Below are 5,972 nucleotides of genomic sequence, written 5' to 3'. Positions count from 1 at the left end.
TCTCTCAGTGCTGACTCTCTGACAGTGCGGCATTCCCTCAGTGCTGACAGCACCGCGTTCCCTCAATGCTGATCCTCTGACAGTGTGGCACTCCCTCAGCACTGACTGACATTGCGATTCTCCCTCAGTGCTGACCCTCTGACAGTGTGGCGCTCCCTCAATGCTGATCCTCTGACAGTGTGGCACTCCCTCAGCACTGACTGACATTGCGGTTCTCCCTCAGTACTGACCCTCTGACAGTGTGGCACTCCCTCAATGCTGATCCTCTGACAGTGTGGCACTCCCTCAGTGCCGACCCTCTGACAGTGTGGCACTCCCTCAGTGCTGACCCTCTGACAGTGCGGCACTCCCTCAGTACTGACCCTTTGACAGTACGGCACTCCCTCAGTGCTGACTGACAGTGCGGCACTCCCTCAGTGCTAACCCTCTGACAATGCAGAACTCCCTCAGTACTGACCCTCTGACAGTGAGGTGCTCCCTCAAGACTGACCCTCTGACAGAGCAGCACTCCCTCAGTACTGACCCTCTGACAATGCAGAACTCCCTCAGTACTGACCCTCTGACAGAGCAGCACTCCCTCAGAGCTGACTGACAGTGCAGCGCTCCCTCAGTGCTGACCCTCTGACAGTGCAGCACTCCCTCAGCACTGACCCTCTGACAGAGCAGCACTCCCTCAGTACTGACCCTCTGACAGAGCAGCACTCCCTCAGTACGGACCCTCTGACAGTGCGGCACTCCCTCAGTACTGACCCTCTGACAGTGCAGCACTCCCTCAGCACTGACCCTCTGACAGAGCAGCATTCCCTCAGTACTGACCCTCTGACAGAGCAGCACTCCCTCAGTACTGACCCTCTGACAGAGCAGCACTCCCTCAGAGCTGACTGACAATGCAGCGCTCCCTCAGTACTGACCCTCTGACAGTGCAACATTCCCTCAGTACTGACCCTCTGACAGTGCAGCACTCCCTCAGTACTGACCCTCTGACAGAGCAGCACTCCCTCAGAGCTGACTGACAATGCAGCGCTCCCTCAGTACTGACCCTCTGACAGTGCAACATTCCCTCAGTACTGACTCTCTGACAGTGCGGTGCTCCCATAGTGCTGACTCTCTGACATTGCAGCATTCCTCAGTGCTGACCGACAGTGCAGTGCTCCCTCATTGCTGACTCTCTGACAGTGCAGTGTTCCCTCAGTGCTAACTCTCTGACAGTGTGGTGCTCCCTCACTGCTGACCCTCTGACAGTGCAGCACTCCCTCAGTGCTGACCCTCTGACAGTGCGACACTCACTTAGTGCTGATCCTCCGACTGTGTGGCACTCTCTCAGTACTGACCCTCTGACAGTGTGGCACTCTCTCATTGCTGACCCTCTGGCAGTGCGGCACTCCCTCAGTGCTGACCTTCTGACAGTGTAGTATTCTCTCAGTGCTTGTAGGAGTGACTGACACAACTGAAAGTATCAGTGACATGTTTGAAAATGTAAAACCATCATTCTTCTATGTTAAAGCAGTATTTTATTCCAAAAGTAAAGTAAAAAGTTTATTTATTAGTCACATGTAGGATTACATTAACATTGCTATGAAGTTACTGTGAAAATACCCGAGCTGCCACACTCAGGCGCCTGTTCGTGGAAACTGAGGGAGAATTTAGCATGGCCGATGCACCTAACCAACACGTCTTTCAGGAGGAAACCAGAGCACCCGGAGTAAACCCACGCAGGCACGGAGAGAACTCTACATAGACAGTGATCCAAGCCGGGAATCGAACCTGTGTCCCAGGCGCTGCGAGGCAGCAGTGCTACCATTGTGCCACCGCGCCACGCTGAGTATTGTGACCATACAGCTAGATAATTAAAATTTACTTCATGTCCCGATAAGTTATGATTTAATTTCTGACACAAGGTATTATTTTAGTCGCCCATATTTTCTTCACACAGTTGTATAATCTTCCATAATTTCTCCATGCAGTTGTATAATCTTCCGAGTTTCTTCATGCGGTTGTAGAACCTTCCACAGTTTCTTCACACAATTGAATAACCGTCCATATTTTCTCCATGCAGTTGTATAACCTTCCATAGATTCTTTACAAAGTTCATGGTATCATAGAATCATAGAACCATACAGTGCAGAAGGAGGCCATTCGGCCCATCGGGTCTGCACCGACCACAATTGTATAATCCTCCATAGTTTCTTCACACAGTTATATAACCTTCCAGAATTTCTTCACACAGTTGTATAATCTTCCATACATTCTCCATGCAGATGGATAATCTTCCATAGTTTCTCCATGCAGTTGTACAACCTTCCATAATATCTAAACATAGTTCTATAATCTCCCACAGTTTCTTCACACAGTTGTATAACCTTCCATACATTCTCCATGCAGTTGTATAATTTACCATAGTTTCTTCATGCAGTTGTATAATCTTCATGGTTTCTTCACATAGTTGTGTAATCTTCCATAGTTTCTCCATGCAGTTGTACAACCTTCCATAGTATCTGAACACAGTTCTATAATCTTCCAGAATTTCTTCACACAGTTGTATAATCTTCCATAGTTTCTTCACACAGTTCTATAACCCTCCATTTTTTCTCCATGCTGTTGTATAATCTTCATGCAGCTTTACAATCTTCCATAGATTCTTCACACAGTTGTATAATCCTCCATAGTTTCTTCCCACCATTGTATAATCTTCCATAGTTTCTCCTTGCAAATGTATAACCTTGCATAGTTTCTTGACACGATTGTATATTCTTCCATAGTTTCTTCACACATTTGTTTGATCTTCCAGAGTTTCTTCACACAGTTGTATAATCTTCCATAGTTTCTTAACAGTTGTATCATCTTCCATCGTTTCTCCATGCAGTTGTATAATCTTCCATAGTCTCTTCACACGGTTGTACAATCTCCCATAGTTTCTTAACAGAGTTGTATAGGCTTCCATTGTTTCTCCATGCAGTTGTACAATCTTCCATAGATTCTTCACACAGTTTCATAATCTTCTGTAATTTCTTCATAGTTGTATAATCTTCTATTGTCTCATCACACAGTTGTATAATTTTCCACATGTGCTCCATGTAGTTATATAGTCTTACATAGTTTCTTCATGCAGTTGCATAATCTTCCGTAGTTTCTTCAGACAGTTGTATAATCTTCCATAGTTTTTCCATGTAGTTATATAATCTTCCATAGTTTCTTCACAGTTGTATAATCTTCCATAGTTTCTTCACAGTTGTATAATCCATAGTTTCTTCACACAGTTGTATAATCTTCCATAGTTCCTCAACACACTTGTATAAACTTCCATAGTTTCTCCATGCTGTTGCACAATCTTCCATAACTTCTTCACACAGTTGTATAATTTTCCTTAGTTTCTTCACAGTTGTATAATCTTCCGTAGTTTCTTCACAGTTGTATAATCTTCTGTAGTTTCTTCACAGTTGTATAATTTTCCAGTGTTTTTTGGCACGGTTGTATGACCTTCCAGAATTTCTTCACACAGTTGTATAATCTTCCATAGTTTCTTCACACACTTATATAATCTTCTAGAGCTTCTCCATGCAGTTGCACAATCTTCCATAGTTGCTTGACTGAGTTGTATAGTCTTCCATAGTTTCTTCACGCACTTGTATAATCTTCCATAGTTCCTCAACACAGTTGTATAATCTTCCATAGTTTCTTCACAGTTGCATAATCTTCCAAAGTTTCTCATGCAGTTGTATAATCTTCCAGAGTTTCTTAAACAGTTGTATAACCTTCCATAATTTCTTCACACAGTTGTATAATTTTCCATTCTTTCTTCACATATGTGTATAATCTTCTGTAGGTGCTCCATGTAATTGTATAATCTTCCATAGTTCCTCCATGCAGATGTATAATCTTCCATAGTTTCTTCTTGCAGTTGTATAATCTTCCATTGTTTATTCACACAGTTGTATAATCTTCCATAGATCCTTCACACCATTGTATAATATTCTATTGTCCCTTCAGACAGTTGTATAATCTTCCATAGTTTCTCCATGTAGTTATATAATCTTCCATAGTTTCTTCACACACATGTATAATCTTCCATCGGCTCCTAGCTTTTCATACTTCCTCTGCAGAACCTTTGTTCCTGTTCTGCCTATGTCATTGGCACCTACGTGGACCACCACAACTGGATTCTTACCCTCCCACTCCAAGTTCCTCTGCAGCCCAGATGAGATATCCTGGACCCGAGCACCAGGCAGGCAACACAACCTTCGGGATTCTCGATCCTGGTCACAAAGAACAGTTTCAATGCCCCGACTACACTATCCCCAATTACCACTACATTTCTTTTTTCTTCATCCACCTGAATGGCTCCCTGTACCACGGTGCCATGGGCAGTTTGCTCGTCCTCCTTTCAGTCCCTGTTCCCGTTCACACTGGGAGCAAGAATCTCAAACCTGTTGTACAGATTCAGGGACTGAGGCTCTTGCAACTCTACCTTCTGAATCCGACTTTCTGCCTCACTCGCAGCCACACCCTCTTGTCCCTGACCCCCAGCTGAATTAGTTAGTCTAAGGGGTGTGACTGCCTCCTGAAACACAGCGTCCAGGTAACTCTCCCCCTCCCTGATATGCCGCAGTGTCCAAAGCTCAGAATCCAGCTCATCAACCCTGAGCCGGAGTTCCTCAAGCAACCAACACTTACTGCAGACATGCTCACTGGGAACCACAGTGGGGTCCACCAGCTCCCACATCATGCAGAAACAACACATCACATGACCCTCCATCACAATTACCTAGTTTAAGTCAATACAAACTAAGAAATAATCCCACCTGCCTCGCTCGTTTCCGCCTAAGCCCGATGAGCCAAAGCCCTTTAGCTCTCACTCTGCTCCCTGCTCACTCCGCTGCCCACTAACGACGCTGCCTGCTCTATAGTGCGGCCTGCCTTTTAAACTTTACGTGCTAAAAACCCTTCCCAGCTCACCCCGAGGCCCACTTCCGCTTTACTTTTAAAGTAACTTTTTTTTAAAAAAGAAACCCCGCGAAAAACTAAAAATTAGCCAGTCACTTATCTTCACTCTCCCGCCACAAACTTTTATGAAGATGTAACGAGTGCAGTTGACAGAGGGGAACCGGTGGATGTGGTGTTTTTAGATTTCCAGAAGGCGTTCGATAAGGTGCCTCACAAAAGGTTGCTGCAGAAGATTAAGGTACATGGAGTTGGGGGTAAAGTGTTAGCGTGGATTGAGGATTGGCTATCTAACAGAAAGCAGAGAGTTGGAATAAATGGGTGCTTTTCTGGTTGGCAGTTGGTGCTGGGGCCTCAACTGTTTACCATTTATATAGATGATCTGGAGGAGGGGACCGAGTGTAGGGTAACAAAGTTTCTGGATGACACAAAGATGAGTGGGAAAGCGAATTGCGCGGAGGATGCGGAAAGTCTATAGAGAGATTTGGATAGGCTAAGTGAGTGGGCGAGAATCTGGCAGATGGAGTATAACGTTGACAAGTGTGAGGTTATCCACTTTGGAAGGAATAATAGTAAAATGGACTATTATTTAAATGGTGAAAAATTACAACATGCTACTGTGCAGAGGGACCTGGGGGGTCCTTGTGCATGAAGCGCAAAAGCTCAGTTTGCAGGTGCAGCAGGTGATCAAGAAGGCAAATGGAATGTTGGCCTTTATCGCGAAGGGGATGGAGTATAAAAGCAGGGAGGTCATGCTGCAATTGTACAGGGTACTGGTGAGGCCGCAACTGGAGTACTGTGTGCAATTTTGGTCCCCTTATTTGCGGAAGGATATATTGGCCTTGGAGGGAGTACAGAGAAGTTTCACCAGGTTGATACCGGAGATGAGGTGGTTAGCTCATGAGGAGAGATTGAGTAGATTGGGCCTGTACTCGTTGGAGTTTAGAAAGCTGAGGGGAGATCTTGTAGAGACATATAAGATAATGAAGGGGCTAGACAGGGTAGAGGTAGAGAGATTGTTTCCACTTAGAAAG

The sequence above is a fragment of the Mustelus asterias genome, chromosome 3 (assembly GCF_964213995.1).
Source record: "Mustelus asterias chromosome 3, sMusAst1.hap1.1, whole genome shotgun sequence".
In the NCBI taxonomy this organism is placed as follows: domain Eukaryota; kingdom Metazoa; phylum Chordata; class Chondrichthyes; order Carcharhiniformes; family Triakidae; genus Mustelus; species Mustelus asterias.
Note: the sequence above shows the minus strand (reverse complement) of the source record.